This window comes from Rhipicephalus sanguineus, chromosome 2, assembly GCF_013339695.2.
Source record: "Rhipicephalus sanguineus isolate Rsan-2018 chromosome 2, BIME_Rsan_1.4, whole genome shotgun sequence".
In the NCBI taxonomy this organism is placed as follows: Eukaryota; Metazoa; Arthropoda; class Arachnida; order Ixodida; family Ixodidae; genus Rhipicephalus; species Rhipicephalus sanguineus.
Window position 1 is genome coordinate 224,772,566 of NC_051177.1, and position 21,086 is coordinate 224,793,651.

The 21,086-nt window shown below is 40.4% G+C and overlaps 1 long non-coding RNA gene across 1 annotated transcript; it reads left to right on the plus strand.

The window, feature by feature from the left end:
• Window positions 1-12,045: 12,045 nt before the first annotated feature.
• Window positions 12,046-21,038, plus strand: LOC125757317 (uncharacterized). Its single transcript, XR_007415237.1, has 3 exons — window positions 12,046-12,118; window positions 13,152-13,469; window positions 20,576-21,038. It is a non-coding gene; the product is annotated as an uncharacterized LOC125757317 (long non-coding RNA).
• The last annotated feature ends 48 nt before the right edge of the window (window positions 21,039-21,086 follow it).

Here is a 21,086-nt window from a genome sequence, read left to right on the forward strand (position 1 = left end):
CTTTGAACAGTGCAAGAGTGGAACACTAGATTTGATGAATAAATGACACGGTGCTGTGTCATGAATGTAATACATTATGTTATAATACGTGGTGTGTGTGTGTGTGTGTGTGTTGTGTGTGTGGGTGTGTTTGTGTTTGTGGGTGTGTGTGTGTGTGTGTGTGTGTGTGTGTGTGTGTGTGTGTGTTTTGACAATACTGTAAAGCCCCCAGGTGTTCAAGGGGTGGTAAAAGATATTAGACAATACCATACCAAAGGACTCAGTTTCAAATGTGCTGAAAAACTCTTGCTCATTGACAATCAACAAATACACTGGAATCGAGCTTGTTTGTTGCTAACAACTTTAGTTCTAGTGCTGCAGAGCTTTTCGCCGACGGGCCTTATCCCTTTCAGCCCTGGATTTTTTATTTTGGTCAGGGACATTTTTGTCTTTGTTTTCCTAATAGTTATGACCTCAGAAGACCACAAACGAAAAATGAGCCAGTGGTGCAAGTATTAATGGATTTACAGACATGACATCAAATTAGGTCATCCGGGACAGCGGTTGTGAATGAAAAAATGGCAGCTTTTTTCTCACGCTTTCACTAGAGACACAAAATGGAACCAGTCTCACTTTTCAATGTGATACCTCATTGACAACAGCTTCGGTAGTCGACCCAAAAATTGCGCTTAGCGCCCCCTGACCCGCCCGACGTCACATAAACTTCGGTCAAGCTTCTTCTTCACTACAGCCCCACCTCCGCAAGCGTGTCACCATTTTGGTGTCAAACGCAAGTGGCGATCATTGAAGAAGTTTCCCCCAAGATGGCGAGTTTTGGTTTCATTTCCGAGGTGCTAGGGGAAATCTTGTGTCATGGTGTCAATTGACACCGCCAGGGCCGAAAGGGTTAAGTCTCTCCATGAGCTTGTTCCATTCGATAATTGTACGGTGCAGAACCTAAAACTTTAATACATCAATTTTTTATAGTGTAGGGTAAAATAGCACATGGATGATTGATACGCAGTGACACTCTGGCTAGAGGGTGCATGTACAAGGTAAGATCTCTATGTTTAGTGTTTTAATATACAGCTTGTCCTGGAACTTCAAGCATGTGATTTCTCTGCACGTAGACAGCGTCTGGAGGTTAGCCCTGTGAAGTAATACTGTGTGATCTGGTAGTATGAATAATAAAATCTGGCTGCCACTTGTTGCATCTGTTCTAGCTCATCAGCTAGCTTTTGACTGTATGGATCCCAGATTATACTAGCATACTCTGGAGTTTGCCGCACTCCTGTTTTATAAGCTGTCAGCTTTGTTTTAGGTGTGGCATCTCTTGACTTTCACCTTAGAACACCCAGCTTACATTCAGACAAAGCACAAATATTTTTAATATGCTTGTTGCAGGTTAGATTCTAAGTAATTGTAACACCCAGATATTTTATCTGACTTGATCACTTAACTTCTTTATTTTTTATTTACACGTAAACGGCAGTGGCACTTTCTTATTTGATATCGACCAACAGGTAGTCTTGTGAAAATGATTTTCATGTTCCATTTTCTCACACATTCGTTCAACAGAACACAAGCATATTGAGCAAGGACGGTGGTTAGCAGCAGCTTTTACCCCAGTTGAATATCACAGTCATCCGCAAACAGTTCCACATCAACAGAAGAGTAAGCAATGATGTGGTTTACATAAATGGTCAATGGCAATATCACAAACGTACTCTATACTAAAAAATACAAGGTGCAAAAAATACAAAAACTCTCAACATCAAGAGGAACATAAATAATATATAAGAGCATTTTAAAAATCAAGAGAAAGGTTAGTCACAAGATGGGCAAACGATTGTGTTGTGTTAGCATTAACCACTTCTTCCGGTAATTTGTTCCGCAATGAAAGAGCATGAGGAATTAATGAATATGATGCCCGTTGAGGTGATTAATGGTTGCCTAACTGTCTTGTTGTGATGAGTATGATCAAAGCACATGGCCGGGGCAATTGTGTAATGTTCGGCTGGTATTTTGAAGTGACCATGGTATATAGTTGATAAATTAATTTTAATCAGGAGACTATTCTATGATGGAATATATGCATAACAGAATCATCATATTGCATCATGACTATGATGCAACACACACACAAACACACGCACACACACGCACACACACACACACACATGGTGCTGTGATCCTCTGCATATAAATTGACGTCGATTGAACAAATCAGTTGTGAGCTATTAAAAAGGACCACAGGTAAGAAAATTTTTATGATGCAATGCTACAACCATGTCGAAAACTGTCTCTATGCAGTTAATTCAAGCATAAGACATCTGTATAAGCTAAGATTTTTTTTATTACTACACATATACCACACAAGGCAAATCAATAGCATTTAATAGGAGCCAGGCCTCGCCCAAGCGTTTCAATTAATTTTTCTGATATGCTATCATAAGTCAGTTCTGAACAGTAAACGTACAACTGGTTCTGTATTGAAACCCCTCCCATGCCCTATAATGTCAGCCGCCACTGCTCCTTCATGTAGCTACAAGTAATTGACGCTACAAAATTTTCATGTAAACAAAATAAAGCGATAACTGCAAAAAACAATAATATAAGTGCATACCATATTTACTCGAATGTAATGCGAGTTTTTTTCAAGATTTTTGCTACCTCATGTCGACCCTCGCATTACAATCGAAGACCAAAATACACATGAAATACCTATTTTTTCTTCCTGGGTGCAATAAAAGTCACCCCTCGTGTTGCAATTGTAGTTGCGTTACAATCGAATATTGGTACATTTAGTATATGTCCTTCATTAGTTTGTTGAAGTGGAACATGAAAAGCCTGATCATTTATTGAACTGATGCTAAAATTACAAATAAAACCATTTTAAAAAGGTGCTTGATGTCAATATTGTTTGCTTCTGTGATTGGCTGCCAGAGTAATACCGACCCGAGCAGACCATCTGCCTTGTTGCCAAGTGCTATTTCTTTAACCTAAATAACATAGCTATAATGTTGAGCCTGCATGCTCCATTCCGCCACATCCTTCGGCATAGAAAGCGAGAGGGGCATTGGCCCATTTCCTTCACTTCCTCAAGTTTCAGTTTTACATTCTCTCCAACGTCAGAATTAAGTGGGTCTGTAACTATATCATTTGTTATTGTCTGCAATCAACACATGCTTTGTGAAAATGATCATGCTTACTTTAATGTGCTTGTGTGCACATGTCACTACAACAGAAGTATGCAATGGTGCCGTGCAGTTTTCTGTTCCTTGCTACAATTGTGCTGCATGCAGAGGAAATGGTGCCGTGTTGGCAATTGCGAATGACACTACACCTTTTATTATGTATTCAAGCAAGGATCTGGAAGCTGTCTGGCCATATGTATGTCGTAGTCATAAATAGTTTTATCATATACCATGCGTTATTGCTCACCCTCCACAACACCTATATTCTTCAATTAGCTATATGATAGTATTAAACCTTGTTCACATGTGATTTCTTTCGTAATCCATATCCTACTCCTGGGTGATTTCAATCTTACAAACACAACCTCGACCGATCCTCCTCCTCCGCTCTCTCTTTTCAGTCGTAAGCTAAGGAGTAATACTAGTGCCGAGCTTTTTCATTATCACAAATAGTAACACAACCGACACGTGTACCATCTGATGTTGCGTGTATACACCCGACCTTGACCTTGTTTTGACCTTCTACCATGATACATAGATTATATGTACCTACCTACTATAAGTGAGACTGCATATCTTCATTTTATTCATTTATTCACCTAATTATTCAGGATACCTCAAAGGTTCCGACATGGGACATTGCATAAAGGGTGGGCAGACAGAAAAAAATGGCCGGTCATGTTAGATTTCGTAACTTTACGGATCATCTTCAAAAACAGCTTTGAAACGAGAAATATACTGGTGATTAGGGCATCGTCAGGAGGAAGGGCATGACATTGTCAGGAAGCAGAAATAATTTATGAACATTGATAAGTAGTATTATGGGAACGTGGCAGATAAGCAGCATTCTGATGCATGTGGTGGGAGAAACGATGTGCTGGAATGATGAGTTAGTCTCCTGGGGCAGTGAATAAGAAAATAGCAAGAAAATTTTGTCGAGCACTTTTGCGGCAAGAGGCCTGTGAGAGAAGACACAACCTTGTTTTTAGAGCAGAAACACTTCAGTTGTATACGAGCAGTCCAAAAGAATGAATCTGGTACATTTCTTCTGGACCGATTCTAGAAAATTAATTATGCTAATTTGATGGTTGTCCTAAATAGTACAGGCATATTCTACTTTAGATTGAGGTTTTACATGCAGCTCGTCTGACTGCAGCTATAGGTGGTACTGAAGACAACTTTCGGCATAGATTACCAACTAACCATTTGCAGGAATTCGTTAACTCATTCATATGATGGTTCCAGGACAAGTCACTAGGTACATATGCACTCCTAGATACTTAAACGCCTCTCACTGAGCTAAAATGTAGTTCTTAGTTGGTAGTGGGAAGACACTATGTAATTACAACCCCAATGAAAAGACGTGTGGGAGTACCTACTCACACTGCATGATGATCGAACCTGGACGATTTGCTGCACCATGCCTGGATTAGGAGGATGTCTTGCTGGAGAGTAGAGCAGTCTTATGAATTTTGTTATTGGTTGGTGCAAAACACGATCATCTGCAAAAAGGCATATCTTGGACCACACTTTGAGTGGAAGGTCTTTAATATATGTGTGAAATAGGAGCAGCCCATGGACAGAGCCCTGGGCTGCTTCTCAATTATTTCAACCTCCAGAGCAGAGAAACTAAAGAAAGTGCACATATTTACAAAAAAGTAAACGTTACTGCCAATATATAGCACGCTAACTGCATTTTTCTACACTGAATTTTAAAAATTCTTTGCACCAGCAGAATTGAGACATGTTTGCTACTGAAGTTCCAGAACTAACAAAAAATTACATTCAATCTTACTTCATTATCTCAAATTTTGATGCTCCTAGGTACAGTGACCAACGGAAGTGGCTATCTAACTGTAAAAAATGCCTGTATCACTCCACAAAACACTTGTAAACTGCTTATAAGTCTGCATTTGGCACATATACTGTCACTAAAGAACTCTAAATCTAAGTTTCCTTATAACGACTAATGTTAAACAATTTTGGACTATGATCAACCTGTGCACGATGAACATATAATTCTGGAAAACCCATTGCTATATCTATCCCTGTGCATAATGAAGAATGCACTGCACCTCTTAATAGGACACATTTGTGAAAAAATTTTCTGTCTCCTGCAATGATTGCCTATGTCCTACTTGCCAGAATGATTATGTCGTGGTTACTCCAGTGATTGTTCATGTGGCTGGTGTCGCAGAACTAATTTATTTGCTGAAACAAAACACTCACATCCTGGTTCTCAAAATTATGAAGAAAATACCAGTGCCCTTCCAATATTCTAACAAAACTTTTTCAGCAATCAATATACGTCTACATTGCCCTACACTGCAGAGTACACTACTCCGTATGAATTTAAAAATACACATCAAAGTTAAACTCAGTTTAATTTTTTTTATATTTACTCATAAATTACATCATTCTCTCGATGCAATCATCTTCACAGAGTGAATTGTTTTAGAATTTGCTAACGCATTTGATAAGGTCTGTCATAAACATTTACTTTAAAAGTAAGTCATCTGGACTTCAGCACTAACATCCTTTATTGCATTGGATGCTTACTACCAAACTGCACTCACTTTGTAACCACAAGTGGCCATTACTCACAACTTTGAAGCATAACTTCTGGTGTACTGCAATGTTCTCTACTACGCTAGGCCCAGTTTGTTCCTCATTTGTACCAAAAACCTCCCTTTCTCTTGTGCATGATTTTTAGGATAGTACTGCTATTCACAAACTAAATACTAGTTCATTTGTACTCACTCAAGATAATTCAATTTTCATCTTCTGTAATTACAATAGAACTGCAAATGAATCTGCCACAGAAACCAATCTCTCACTGATGTCACTGTTTCCTCATTATAAATTTGCATGTTTGGTTCTTTTTCACAAGTTAGGTATACCATTATCCAACACTCCACAACTAACTCATTCATCAACCACAGTATCATATCACATTGAATCAACCGTCATTGTACAGTCGGTCTTGAATCAAGTCACCTGTAAGACCCATAACGTTTTTCTTAAGGGGGGCCCTGTGCCCTTACGGTGCGCTGAGGCCACTGAAGTGTCAAGCAGGGCAAAAGGCATTTGCAAGGCTTGTTTGTAGGCACTGAACAAATTTGTTTACAAAATGTGGTAAAGGCACATGCATGTGCATATTTTTGTTTGGTCGTACAAGGTTAGAATAAAGAAGTATTTTTAAGGATGGAGTGGCCGAAAATTTATGGCACAAGCCAAGCACTTGGTTAGCATATTGCTAATTTTGTAGTCAGTAAGGGTATTCCAGAATAAGTTAACAGACATCTGCACACCGAGGTATTTAAAATACCTAACAAGTTCCTAGGGACAATTAGTTTAACAGGACACATGCATGACTTTACATTCGCTAACACCTACTTTCATTTAGCAATGTTCACACTAGTTAGCTACAGTAATTATGGCAGGTGATTAAAATCGTCTGTGTTTCACAAGCGATAACACCATTATCAGCAAATGATGAGTGAATGTTAGGTGATAGCAAGGAAGGGAGGTTGTTGGTATAAATGAGGAACAAACTGGGCCTAGCGGAGTAGTGAGCCTTGTAGTACACCAGAAGTTATGCTTCAAAGTTGTGAGTAATGGCCACTTGTGGTTACAAAGTGAGTGCAGTTTGGTAGTAAGCATCCAATGCAATAAAGGATGTTAGTGCTGAAGTCCAGATGACTTACTTTTAAAGTAAATGTTTATGACAGACCTTATCAAATGCGTTAGCAAATTCTAAAACAATTCACTCTGTGAAGATGATTGCATCGAGAGAATGATGTAATTTATGAGTAAATATAAAAAAAATTAAACTGAGTTTAACTTTGATGTGTATTTTTAAATTCATACGGAGTAGTGTACTCTGCAGTGTAGGGCAATGTAGACGTATATTGATTGCTGAAAAAGTTTTGTTAAAATATTGGAAGGGCACTGGTATTTTCTTCGTAATTTTGAGAACCAGGATGTGAGTGTTTTGTTTCAGCAAATAAATTAGTTTTGCGACACCAGCCACATGAACAATCACTGGAGTAACCACGACATAATCATTCTGGCAAGTAGGACATAGGCAATCATTGCAGGAGACAGAAAATTTTTTCACAAATGTGTCCTATTAAGAGGTGCAGCACAAGGATAGATATAGCAATGGGTTTTCCAGAATTATATGTTCATCGTGCACAGGTTGATCATAGTCCAAAATTTTTTAACATTAGTCGTTATAAGGAAACTTAGATTTAGAGTTCTTTAGTGACAGTATATGCACCAAATGCAGACTTATAAGCAGTTTACAAGTGTTTTGTGGAGTGATACAGGCATTTTTTACAGTTAGATAGCCACTTCCGATGGTCACTGTACCTAGGAGCATCAAAATTTGAGATAATGAAGTAAGATTGAATGTAATTTTTTGTTAGTTCTGGAACTTCAGTGGCAAACATGTCTCAATTCTGCTGGTGCAAAGAATTTTTAAAATTCAGTGTAGAAAAATGCAGTTAGCGTGCTATATATTGGCAGTAACGTTTACTTTTTTGTAAATATGTGCACTTTCTTTAGTTTCTCTGCTCTGGAGGTTGAAATAATTGAGAAGCAGCCCAGGGCTCTGTCCTTAGGCTGCTCCTATTTCACACATATATTAAAGACCTTCCACTCAAAGTGTGGTCCAAGATATGCCTTTTTGCAGATGATCGTGTTTTGCACCAACCAATAACAAAATTCATAAGACTGCTCTACTCTCCAGCAAGACATCCTCCTAATCCAGGCAAGGAATTTGTGGCCTTACGAGGCATAGGATGGCTGTCAGGTGCAATTATAAATGCAGGGCAATTTATTATTTCTCATGAGTTTCCTGGTCCGTGCAATTTTCAGGGTGTTCTTCTAGGGAAGAGCTTGAAATTCAAGAAGCAAGACAAATTCATTGAAATTCTGCATATTCTTGGGCATTGGGCTATGGTGACAAACTGTGAAGCCCCCAACAACAGTGTTTTTTTATATGATTCATTAGACCAGGACATTATGCCGAGTGTAGGAAAGGAGATGACGCTTAAGGGCTCGTTTTCTTTGTTAGACACAATATTAATGAGATTAACTAACAGACAATAACGCCAAGGAAAGTATAGGGGGTGTTATCTGTAGTATATAGAATATAAAGGTGAAGAAAGTGGACCAAAAGATAACTTGCCACCGGCAGGGACCGAGTGTAGCAGCTCAAGTAATGAACATAATGCATCTTGCTTCAAACACTCTTACCATTCACACTAAGGCAGTACAGCATCAAGAGAACTTATACGACTGTGGTGTTTTTGCCATTGCTAATGCATTCACTATTGCATCTGGCCTCAACCCATGTACCGTTGCTTTTGACAAGACCGTAACGTGCAGTCATTTAATATCATGTCTTGTGGACAATGAAATTGTGCTGTTCCCTCTTACTACTATGCGAGTGCCCAGGGTAAAACCAAAATCAAGTTGGTTTTTTAGTTCAAAAATAATGTCCTAATTATGCTGTTTCAACCACTTAGAAATCAGCCTTAAACTGAAACCCTACACTCCTTCGGCTATTGAAATTTAGGCCTTTCTATGGATACCAACTCTAGGTTATTAGTCAAAATGTACTTTTGGGCTAGTTGGTTCATAATCTGGTCTGTTGTTTTCGCCGGCGCTGTTCTACTAGGATCTAGGTTATTAACACTGTCATCGTCCTGAGCCTTGCTCCTCAGCATTAAACCATTTCCTTGTATGTTCTTTGATAGTGAAAAGGCACTGCAGGTGTACTTGCTTCAATTAATTAACTGCTAGTGGATAAACTTTTTGAAGCAACTGACATTGGGAAGTACATTATCACTGAGAGGTTGCTATGGTCAAGGAATGTTCAACTTTTGCTGCTTGTCTGCTGTATAAAGTTCTTTATGAATGAAACTCAGTTGTACCTGTGAATGTCTGCACAGGGCAAAGTTTAAAATTTTGTGCTATTCTCCCTACTTTCATTGTTGTGCACATGAGATAGCTATTAATACCGTAATTTTTCATACAGGTCTACAACATAAAACTAAATATGTCAGTAATAAAATCAGATTCTCCAATTTATATTAAGCTGAAGTATAGCACTCAGGGGCGTAGCCAGAAATTTTTTTCGGGGGGGGGGGGGGGGTTCAACCATACTTCATGTATGTTCGTGCGTGCGTTTGTATGTGTGCGTGCATATATACGCAAGCAAAACTGAAAAATTTCGGGGGGGGGGGGGGTTGAACCCCCCAACCCCCCCCCCTTGGCTACGCCCCTGATAGCACTGCTGTATGACATGAAACATCACAGTCTTTCAAGTGCTTTTCTTGAAGTGTTGGGGCTGTTCCTTTAACTAAAATATTGAAACTTCTGTGGATGCGCACTGCTCAAAGTAAGACATCTAAACAGTTCTTAAAGCTTGATGTTTGAAGACTCAATGGTGCATCTAGACCTGTGCGCTGCTGCGCCACACCGCCGCTGAAATCCCAAGAGCGATCACAACAATGACATGAAGTAATTGCACTGCGCTGCCATTTGTCTTTTCTTTCAAACTGAACGGGGTATCCAACCCTGCGGCGTTCTCCAGCATTAAATGGCAATATCTCAACTCGTTGGATAGTTTTCTTGGAGCCTTGGACCTATTACACTATGCATAAATAAATAAAATAAATAAGTAAATATATCGATGCATTTGTACTCTTTGTTCCTTTAATTTTTACTCGTGTAAATGATAAATTAATACAGAAGTAGACGATGAACTGGGTGCTGGGTCATTTGATTCTTCACACGGACGAATTCACAGCGGAGACGATCGATGCAGCTGGCCAGCAAAAACGCAAACCCGCTTCCACGGTTTTTGCATATTTGTTTATTGCGATAGCAGTTTTATGGACCCTCCATGGGTTTTTGCCGTGGGCGTCGCCGTCATGTTCTGTAAGAAGTCCAAATCGATAACATCGCTCCGCGCATCATATGTTCTACTCATGAGTAAAAGCTAGTGAGCGCTGGCGACAACGCAGCTTAAGCAGAGATGAGAGGAACCGCGGCCACCTCGGTCGCACAGAGGTAGCATGTGCGATAACATATTACCTCGCGTGCGAGGCCTGCCGTCGACTGCTCTTCAAGCAGAGAGAAAACGCCCTGCCTGTTTTTTGTTGGGCGAAGGAGCATGAACGAACACCGGGGAAGGGCCCGGGGGCGATATATCTCGGCAGAAATCAGCAAAAAATGCTGTAGTTTCAATGCTTCGTGTTGAGATGACAGAATGCACGAAAACCTTCTCTCTTGGATCGGCGTTTTATAGTCGTTGCTCTTAATTACTTTGTATAATATTATGATTTGTTGCTGTTGCATCATTATATTGCCATTTCGGCGAAACTGTCATTTGTTTTCTAAATGCAAGGGACTACTTCCCCCAATCTCTGTAATCTATAACCTCACTCCCTCTCTTCCACGCCACGCCACCGCCGATCCGGTGCACTTCGCGCCGTTTACACGCCGCTGCTGTTGGTGGAAACACTGGTGCACCGCCTTCGGTGATTTTAGTGATTTCTGACCGGCGCACAGGTCTCCACGAATGTGCATCACTCTTACTCAAGCTCCTCTTATAAATTACCGCAGAGTTATTTATTCTCATAAATGGAGCTGATAATTTTCGCCATATCTAACTTGCATATTTAAGATTACATTCCTTATTTCTACAGAGTATCACCCGCCCCCAGAGAACAGTTGTCAGTGCAAACCTTGAAGTGCCATATTATTAAAATTTACTCATATATGTATTGCATACCAATATGTGTCCATACAAGTCACAAGCCAACTATCACTCAAGTTCTTCACCAGCTCACAAAGGCATATGCGTATTTCAAAGACCATTGATCTCAATGATTACCGAAAGTGATTGTGCTGCTGTGACATCAAGCATGAAGTGCTTTCTAAAATTTCTTTTCAACTTTTTGTAAGCTAAAAAGCTACAACACATATTTTTAGAAAAATTAATAATTGTTAAAATTAAAATTTTTATGGTAATGATAGTCATGACAATTTAGATCATAAAATTAAGAAGCACGTAGGGCATGCAAGTGAGGCTATCATCCAAAACTCATACACACAAAAAAAATTTTTTCAGGACATAGTCGTGGAATTGCCTTTTTTATTTATTTATGCCGAATTCAAGGTTACTTGTGCATTGACAGCTTACCCATGAAAAGTCATGAGGTGCACTGATGCTGCAGTTGACATTTGCAGTGATGTACAGTAACTTACATTTGTGTTTTAAAATGAAAAAAATATTTTTGCATTTCTCATGTGCGTCTGCCCCACAAAAAATTTAAAATTACATTCTTTGGTCTGTGTTATTCAGCAAGATAACTTTCTGCAGGCTACTTATTCGGAAAATAATGTAAACCACTATACTAAATGCATGCACCTTGCTTATGAAAACTAAGTGGTTGCAGAAAAATTGAACCAGTTTTTATGCCTACTGGCCCAGTGAACTGTGTAAATAATGCAGACCAGAAAATTATTATTGTTGTGGTATTTTGTTGACAAAAAGCATCCAATTAAACATGTCACAACTTAGATGTTCTAGGTATAAAAATATGTTAAAGAACTTAAAAGGAACCTAAAGGCAAACGTTAAGTCAACATGAACATACTATTAACATACCATTCAAGAAATAGTGCAGTGTTTGTTTCGGGCTAAGAAAATGTCTAGTTCGAACAAAAATTATATTTAGTGGTCAGCATGACACTACAAATATTCAAACCACCATGCCAACTAGGTCCTGTTGACATTTTCTCCCTTTTGGCAGACAGTCCAGCTGGCGGCGTGTAAGGCAGAAGCAGGTGAGGAAGAAGGAGGGTTTAGCTATTGTTGTGAGCAGACACCACTGTCAGCAGCTGTGGAGAAACTTCTATGGCACGGTAGGTAGAGTTGAGTTGAGGGAGCCGGTCACTGACCGACACTTTTTGCGGTGATTGAAGCTATAGCCATGGATCTCATCGGTTCTTACTTCAAAGAATGAAACAGAAGGAAGCAAGCAGCATTTTATTCCAGGTTTTAATGCATTGAAGTGATCTTTTTTACTATTGGCAGTTTGAGTATCAGTGACTTTTTCTGGGACTCGACTATGTCGCCGCACACAGAGTTAGTAGAATATCCCGCTGGTGGTGCAAGCCTTGTCGTACATTTACTTAATTTCTTGGTGAACAAAGCCCTGGTGCAGATAATACTGACGTTTAGGCATTCGTAAACTTTCACCCATCATTCGAACAAAAAACGTTGTTGGCCTTTAGTATCCCTTTAAGAAAAAAATGTTCTGTTTCTTTGTGACTGAGTGCCCGAGTTCATTTGCTAAGTTGTACTACGTAGACGCACATACTTAAGTAAAATTAAAGGTAATGCAGGCAGCTGACCATAACTTACATTGCTGTTCCCAGCTGTAAATAAGTTTCATAATTACCATGTTAGGTTTTCTAAATGTATCACTCTTTTTATACAAACATCACAGTAAACACATTATTAATATTCAGCACATTTCCTAAAGATCAACTTCATTCCCAGTAAAAGTCCTAATGTTTGCTATGACAGCGTTCAATTCCAGCTAGCCCGGCTACAGTTTGATGCAGCAGCTGTTTAGCATGGCCTGTATTAGTTTCATACTGCTCAAGTCTTTCGACGGAGCATGACCGCTAGAGAACGCGTTCTCAGATGGTGGATTGAGAAACGTTTCATGATGTGAGGTTGCCTAAAGCTACTTCATTTTATGGTACGTACATTTATGCCCACGGACCAACAGGCATATAATCATGGTTCATAGTAGTAATAACCATATTTTTGCTGCTGTTTGCAGTCATTGCTTTATACACATCACCTGAATTTAAGTCATTGCTCGTACTTAATGACATTGTGTTGAGTGAGTGACATCAGTGCGGTGTTCATGGTGCTGTCCACGAGCCATGAGAACCTAACAAGGGCCTGCCGCCAGCCACCAAGTCCTGTTCCTAAACCACCCATGGGAGGCTGAATTAGCTGTTGAGGTTTGCAAGCGGGTTCGTGCTATGCTACTAGCCACCAGCCACGAGACCATAACAATTAAGGGCCTACTGCCAGCCACCATGGTGCATATGTGCAGATCTCTCGGCTCACATTTGAAGGTCGCCTACCCGCTAGCATGACAGAAGGCACCTCTGTCCATGACTTCTGGGTGGACTTGGCTTCATGTCTGCTTCACAAGTGTCACCCGGCCACCACCGACAAATCCACCTGCCAAGAGTGAGTCCGCTGCTGTGGTTGATGCCAGCATCAAAACTAACAAAGACTGTTTTTGTTTCGAACGTTCAATGGAACTTCATTTAATTACCAAGCCTTGCTTGTCTTAGTAGTTTGGTAACATGTGTGATTTCACTGTGGTTGTTTTCCTTACTTTTTTCTTCATTCCTTTTGTTCTAAATGTTCCACTTTTCTGTGTGAAAAACTGCCTCGTCTTTTCCTGGTCTGAGGCCTTGCCTCAATCAAACAAGCTAACCTGCATTACAGACATTCAGCTCCATTTAAGTTTGCGCGAATAAACTGTATAAATCACACACTATACACTTATTTTGTAGTTAGGGATGTTAAAAACAAGCTGAAGTAATAAAATAGTACTCTAAAATATGCAAAGAAATATACAATTGCTGAACAGGATTAGTGCGGCAGTGATTCCACCCCTGCACCATGGTGTGCTAAACGGTATTCACAGTGCCATCCTGATAAAATCAATGTAAATTTCATCAAATAGAATATCGGATGTCATAGAGACACGCTGCACACATCCCAGAAAGGGAATGGGTAATTATTTCAACCGCTATTTCTTTCTTTGCCTTTTTCTCCCTTTTCTTTCCTATTTTTTTTTCTCTTTAGCTGTCTTGCTGTGTCTTGGTTTCTCTATATGTCTCAGTGTAGTCGGTCTCTCACCTTCTATGTTCTCACCTATTTCTTCTATCTGTTACTTCTTTCACTCCCCCCCCCCTCTCTCTCTCTGTTGTCGGTCTCTCGCCTAATACCTGTTTCTCTGTTGCTTTGAAACTCTTTCTCCGTCTGTTTCTTTCGGTGCATTTCTGTGTTTTTCTCTCTCTCTCTATTCCCTTGCTTATCTCTATTTTTTTTCTCTTTATCTTTTTTTTTCTATGTCTTTTGTTGTCTCACTCTCTCTGTGCAGTTGGTTTTGTCGCCTTCTATCTTTTTTTTTTCTCTGTTGCTTTTCTTTCTGTCTATTTCTCAGTTTCTATGTTCTCTCTCTCTCTATGTGTAGTCGCTTTCTCGCCTTCTAACTTTTTTCTCTGTCTCTTCCCTTTCTGTCTATTTGTCTGTTTCTATTTTTTCTCTCCCTCTGTACTCGTTCTCCCATCTTCATTTTCTTCCTGGTAACCCTCATGCCTCTCTCCTTCTCACCCTCACTTCCCTTTCTAATAACCTTGCTGAGCTGCATATACTATTCAAGGCTATGCTCTCCTCTGCAAGCGGGCCTGGATAGCCGAGTGGTTATGGTGCTCGCCTTCAAATAGTTAGTTCACTGGTTCGAATCACGCCTCGACAAAATTTTTTGTTCTCTTTCCTTCTATTTTTTTCTGTTTATTTCCTCTCTCTCTCTCTGTGCTATGGTTCTCTCGCTCATGAAGTTATTGCATCATTTGCCGGACAAATCGGCACGCGTCTTCTGGTAAAAAAGCAGAAGAGGAAGAAGGCGACGACAACGACGAAGATGGCACGTGCTGGTTCATGATGATGATCATTTTCTATCTACGGCACACGGCCAACCTCGACTTTAACAGCTGTGCTGTAAAAGGGTGGTTCGTCGTAGGTGGGGCCCATCTTCCAAAGCCACACTGGCCCAGGGTTGCCAGTTAGCTTCCCAGTATAGTCAGTCAAATAGTTGTGCCTCCCCAAACTACCTATATTGTGCGCACATAATGGACGACAATGAAGGCGTGGCTAAGCTTGTTGCTGACCTATCACCAGCCTTGCTGCAATTGTTTTAAACATACGAGGGCTATGTTTGTTTTCAAGTTCTAATTCGTTCAAGGTGAAAACCACAGTGAAATTAAAGACGCTTATGTTTGGAACATGTAGAAACACTTTCCAGTTGCCCCTGTTCATAGTCGCCACTGCAACTGAGGCATTTATTGTGGCGTTGTGCCAGCGTTCTTTATGGCCCTCACATTGAAGACAGCCACCTTTCAGCCAATTCTGTATGCCGCTCACTGTTGTCTACACATCCTGCTTCAATGTTCCTGCACTGTTGCTACACTTTGCTGTCACTCATGAAGGCTTTACCATACACAATACTCTTTCAACGATGAATTTCGGCTGTATTGCTGCATGCAGAAATCAAATGACACCACGCACGTCACACATAGTGGGAGACCTAATTGTTCGAGGCATGTTTATGTGCCCAGTGTGTGCTCGGAATTCACAACTGCTACCTCGCACGATCGGAGGACGTACGAGAGGTGCTGTGCAACACGTCTGCACACAACGTCAGACTTTCAATATGGCTTTAATTGATTAAGAAACTGATAGGCCCTCAAAAAAAAACAAGAAAAGAGAAGAAGAAAGAAAAGAGCGCCGCTTTCAAATGCAAGGCAGGGTCACTGCAGAGTTGTTGAGCTTTTATCCTCTAAGCTCTCTCTTTCCCAACCCTTTCGTTGTTCTCTCTTTTTCTATCTTTTTTCTTTGTGACTTTGCAGTGCTTGCTCTCTCTCTGTTTATTTCTTTCTTTGTCTTTCTATCGTTTTCTCTCTTTCTTTCCTTTCTTGCTCGCTCTCTGTAGTCATCCCCTCACCTTCTATCCTTTTTTCTCTTCCCTTTCTCTCAATCTCTTTCTCTTCTTCCTATTTCTTTCTATTTCCATCACTCTCTGTCCTCGTTCTCCCCTCCTCCTTTCCTTTCTCCTTACACTCACATCCCTGCTCCTCATCCTCAGTTCCCTTTCCCACCCCCTTGCTATACTATATACTATACAAGGCTATGTTATGCTCTGCTAACGTGACTGGATAGCCAAGTGGTGACAACGCTTTCCTTCTATTCGTTGGTCCGCAGATTTGAGTCTTGCCTCGCCAAGAAATATTTTTGCCGAGAATTTCTCTCTTTTTCTTTCTTTCTCTCTGTTTGTCTCTTTCTTTCTCTCTATACTCGTTCTCTCGCCCATCCGAGTTATGGCACCCTGTGCTGCAGAAACAGGCGCGCCTGTTCTGGGAGCGAGGCAGAAGGGGAAGAAGACGGCGAAGAGAGCGTGTGCTGGTTCATGATGATAATTTTCTATGATAAACCTCAAGCATAACACCTCTATGGTAACTCTACTCTGCTGTAAAAGAAAAATAGCTTTCAAGCAGATACTTTACTATGCCCTAGCCAAAGGCGAGGGCATAGTAAAGTATTTGCTTGACCTATCTGCATAGTAAAGTATCTAGTATAACCTATATGCATAGTAAAGTACCTAAAGTAACATAGCTATCTGCTTAGTAAAGTGTCTGCACAGCATAAACTTTACTGTGAGTAAAGTTTATGCCACGCTCTGATAAATGTCTCAGTTGGAGTGACGACAGTTTAGAGGTACCTGGAAAGTATGTCTAAGTGTTCCAAATAAAACAGTTTTGAATTTCATTTTGGTTGAAATTTTGCGACCAAGTGGGCTTTGAAAAAAAAAGGTCGCCCTCATACTTAAGGTTAAAAAGCACATATAGTTGTGATGAATTAGCAGTGCAGTCTACACTGAGCCATAGGGGTATGTCATATGTTGTGCTCACTGGTTTGCGTGTACTGCTAGCTATCACTTTAATATTGGCATAAAGGGAAAGTAAAAATATGTGCGTTCATCTGCTTTTTTAAGGTGCAAGCCTTTATGTCTCATGCGGAGGCTGCACCAACAAAATGGTGGCAAAAAACACGGTACAAAAATATGGCACAGATACAGAAAATAATGGTACTAGAAAAAAAAAACAAAAACTCGCAAACGTAAAATGTCCTGAAGCAGCACTGCTGCAACCAAAGCCGTGTCTGAGAACACAAGGTGCCCAACCAAATGGGGAGAGTCGGGGTGGCTGGCGACGTGTCGTATGATGCGCCGTCGCTCCTAACTCATTTCTTGTTCACTTGGTATGAACAAAAATTGGCCTAGAAAGGTAAGAATGTATGACTGATTGAATGTTAACTTTTACAGCCTATGCCAAATTACATTCGCTATTATGTTGGAATTCCTAGGTAAAACGCATCCACAGGAATTCTTTGCTTATTACGCAGTAAAAGGAATTGATGCTGAGAAGTGGTGCATGCACCACGTTTAAAAGGCATTTCAGACATGCACTCTGTCATGGCAGAACCTGGCGCAAATAACACCAGAAGCTGTCGGCCACTGTTTGCAACATGTCTTGTGTATAAGACTCCATCGGCAACAAATATGATAAAAAATATTTCATCGCCTTTTCCCTGTTGCCATTGCATGATTAGACACTCTGAATTGTAAGCTGAATTGTAAGCTTTCCATTGCAATAAAATAAACAGGTACGTTAAAATTTGGTTGCCTGTCTATTTAAGGTATAGATAAGAACTCCTAGAAATTTTAAAAACAGAAATACAGCATCTCTAGGAAGTAATTAGGCCCTTCGAATCCACAGAACTCTTAAGAAAGGGTAAGTGGCCATTGTATAGCTGGTAAAATCACTTTCCTAGAGCGAAGTAGCCAGCTGCACTACATAAGCTCTCATGTTGAGTGCATATAATCTACCAGCAGGGATGAAATTTGTCATACTTTTACACAAGCTTTCTGTTTATTTTGGTGTACTTAACATTTTGAAGCATTCGTAAGCTATTAACAAAATATTCAGTTTTACGCATAATGGATACTGAACCGAATATGACAGCATTCAATTCGATGTGTTATATCACTGAATATTTGCACACCCATAGAATATTTGCAGTGTCGGAATTTTCCTGGTGCATATAATTCTTCATGTTGGCTTTACGTGTTTCCTAGAGAAAGCTTTTGTGCCATGTTTTGGAATAGAAGAGCAAAAACTCGTTGATGTGCTACATCGACAAGTTTTCTAGGGTAGCTGTTTTCACTCACATTGACAAGTTTTCACTCTTCTATTTCAAAACATGTCTCACAAACTAGCCCAACAGTTCACGCTTCTGTGCCATGATCATAAACTATTTTAACCAAGCCTTCATAGAGAGTGTTGTACTACATTTGCTTATTGCAAAGCAACTGTATGGTTCACATATATTCATGCTCGACAAGCACAGTTGTGTAGCTAGGTGAATAATATAATGACCCATCTGGCCTATGACCAATGGGAGGGTGGAAGAGGGGGGGGGGGGGAGTTCTTAGGAGTGTACTTACAGGCTGTTAAGAGTGGGCAGGCAAATCTGTCTTATTGTTGCATGAGTGGCAGAGCATGTCAGTTGAGAATAAATATGAGGTAAGGATTCGCGGCAGGGGTGGTGAGAGAATGGCATGTGAACTGTTGGAAGCATTTCATGATGGGGAAGGAGTGATGTGTGTATTAGTGACCCATCTGTTGAAACTCGGAAAGGCAGAAAAGTTTCTTCAGCATTCTCTTGTGATGGTTGTTAATGTTAAATGGCTGTGACGTTGCACCTTGCCATACTGCGCATGTGTCTGTTCAAGAGCTGTGTGAATAGCAAAATTTTGGGTGGGAAGCGAATTCGAATATTAAAGTGTGAGTGCGAATGGAATCGAATCGAATATTTTTCGAATATTTCTCGAATATTTCTGGAATATTTTTCGAATGCTTCGAAGTGAAATCGCAGAAAAAAGGTTAGAGAGGATTCGTAAGCATATTCTTACGAGATATCAACATGAAAGTGTTTCTTTTTGCTAGGCTGATGAAGGACTGGTCGGATGGTGTTTCATAGTTGTCTTATCAAGGATGAGGCAATGTAGAGGCCGAATTCTATTTATGAACATGATTTGGTGCATTCAAAGTGTTGCCGACAACACTTTACACGTGATAGACAAAGATGTCATTTCCTCAGCCTCTCCTCCTCTTTCAACTCCTGTGGAAGCCCAACTGATGTGGCGGACAAGGGCGTGCTCCTTTCAAGTCTGGAGTTCCAAATCTGCCTTGTAGACGTCGATATATAAGAACATCTGAAATTTTGGATGCTAAAAAGCTTCGGCGTCCGATTTTTCGGACTTCCTGCCCAAATTTCAGGCCCAAAACAGCAATTATTGAGCCTCCAACTTTGCCAGATCTTTCATCTTCATGTTGGAACCAGCGTTTTCTTGAGTTAATACATTTGCGACCGTAACGGAGCTTGAAAGGAAGCTTTGCCGCAGTACGAGAGTGTATTGAGGTGAAGCATGTTGAAAATCTAGCGACCACTTCAAATCGGACGTTGACTAATTGTGTCTTGACAAAGTTCGATTGTAACGAAACTTGAAAAACAGCTTTGCCGCAATACCGGTGTGTGATGAGGCGAAGAATATTCAAAATCTTGGGACCACTTCATTCGGGAGTTGACTGTCTCTTGGCAATGTTCGACCGTAACGGAGCTTGAAAGGCAGCTTTGCCGCATAACGAGAGTGTAATGAGGTGAAGCATATTAAAATTTAAAGGGGTCACTTTCAATCGGACGTTGATTGTATTTGTTTTTGGGAAGTTCGAATAGGTTCGAATAGTAAAATTCCAGTGCGAATCGAATCGAATAGCAAACACTATTGGAAAAATATTCGAAATTTCGAATATTCGCACACCCCTAGTCTGCTCCCTTACATATTTGCTGGCAAAGCCACAAATAAAGATTGATGGAAGTTAACACATATCCTGTGTTTCTTGTCGTGAGTGGTCACTTCTGAATTTTATTACCTCCCTGAAGATATGCACGTACATCTTGCCGAGTTATAAGCTTTGTTGAACTATTTATTGTATGTGGCATCGTTGACACAAGATGACAACAGGGCATATGCTAAAGCTCCTGTAGGATCACAGGCCGAAGGTAACAAGCAGCTTACCTTTGTTAGCACAAAAAGCGCTGACATTTAGGATATCACTGTTCGCATATGTTGTAAGTGCTTCAGTGGAGTCTTGTGAGATTAAAATGTGGTGCTCCCACAAAGATTTTTTTCTTTTTGTACTGTCACCAACCTGGAAAACTATGTAGACGATAGGTAAAAGAGATCAGGGTTAGGCAGAATGATGTGATGCCTGACACTGCAAATGAATGCAATAGTACTTAATTACCATTGTATTGCAAGTGGAATATTATATTCAATATGAACCTCAGCTTGCTTTGCCATGGTGTTCCTGTGGTTGTACACCTTCTTACCACCGTGGCAGGATTGCGAGAACTAACGTCTCTGTCAAAATCTTGTGCAGGTGTGTGACACAAGCAGTCACTGTTTACAACTTCAAGGTACCTCTTACCACCTGTGGCAGTATTGCCAGAACTAACGTCTGTGTCAAATTCTTGTGCAAGTGTGCAAGGGACAAAACAGAAGTGGTCACTGTTTACATCTTTAAAGTCCTAAACAAGCACACCAGACCATGAATGTACAGTGTCTGACAGCTCCAGTGGAATACACATCACGATGGCTGGAGCCATCCCTGTGTGGCACCAGCTAGCCTGTGACAAGCTGCATACTTTTGCTTGCGACAACTGTGTGGGAACAAAAAAGGGACACCGCACAAGGAAAGGCTTTTAGGCAATCTTAACGGCTTGCGGTGAGGGAATTCTGAAAAGGTCTGATGTGCCATCTTGCAATAAAGAAGCAACTTATATACCTAGTCTGTCTTGTGTTAGCAGGAGTCTGATAAACGTAGACAGTACAAGTTCGTGGCTGGGGAAGGATGATGGTGAGGAGATGCCCTCTTGAAACGTTAACCTGCA